Raw genomic sequence first — 1,057 nt, 5'->3', positions numbered from 1 at the left:
CGTAATGATTGTAAATAATAAATAGTACATGTTCATGTCGGTATTAATTTTCACGTACGTATGTTGGTATTTGGTATGTGTTTGTATTCGCATCTATTCTCCATTGTTTTGATCTTTCCAGCACGGCAAGTTTTAGCGTATTTAGAGGTTAAATTCTTCCTATGTGATTAAAAAATTTTGATAATGCCTAAAACGAAGGTTTCTGCCAGTGACCGATCGAAAGAATTTTCCAGCGAAGGAATTTATTTCAGTGATAAAATTTTAATGTGCAAATTCTGTAACTGCAGGCTAGACTACGACTACGATACGCTTGTGAAACATGTCGCGAGTGAGAAACATAAGCGTTTGAGGCAAAACTCATCTGTTAAACGACATCCTTGTCTAAGAATCTTTAATGCCATTAATTTGCTGTTCAACCCAAGTAATGTGAGTAGGGTTAGCATAGAAGATGCAAACCTACAGAAGTCTCTGCATAACTTGCCTTCTGTTTCCCATCTTCCCATTGATAAATTCATACATGGCTATTTTGCTTTCAAAAAAATTATTGAGGATTAACTTTCATTGCCAGAAACAAGCCAAATTGATGTTGCAAAGGTACTTTGCTCCCTTAAAGGGGACTACAGTGAATTTACTCTTGCCAGTTTAAGGGCAATCTAGTTCCCAACATCAAATGTTGATGCAGAACGTTCATTTTCCAGGTACTCACTGGTAGTTAGTGACAGAAGACAACGTCTCACTCCAGAAAATGCGGAAAATTTAACTATGATAGCATTTCAATAAAACCGTCTTAATAGTAACTTTGGAAGTGCTTCATTGTGTAATTTTGTAGTGTATGTGATTGTAATTAAGTCGTGAAATTTTGAATAGTTATTTAAAAGTTTGACTTTATGAATTTGCAAATGAACTTAATTATCTATGAATTTGCAAATGAACTTAATTGTAATTAGATCATGAGGTTTTAGTGTTTATTAATATTTATTTTAATAAATTTGCATGTCGTACAGAAAAGTAAGAAAATTTTGCCGTGGGTATATTGAGCAAAAAAAATAAAACCATA

The sequence above is a fragment of the Bacillus rossius genome, chromosome 1 (assembly GCF_032445375.1).
Source record: "Bacillus rossius redtenbacheri isolate Brsri chromosome 1, Brsri_v3, whole genome shotgun sequence".
Lineage (NCBI taxonomy): Eukaryota > Metazoa > Arthropoda > Insecta > Phasmatodea > Bacillidae > Bacillus > Bacillus rossius.
The sequence above is the reverse complement of the archived record's forward strand: the minus strand, read 5'-3'. Positions refer to the sequence as shown.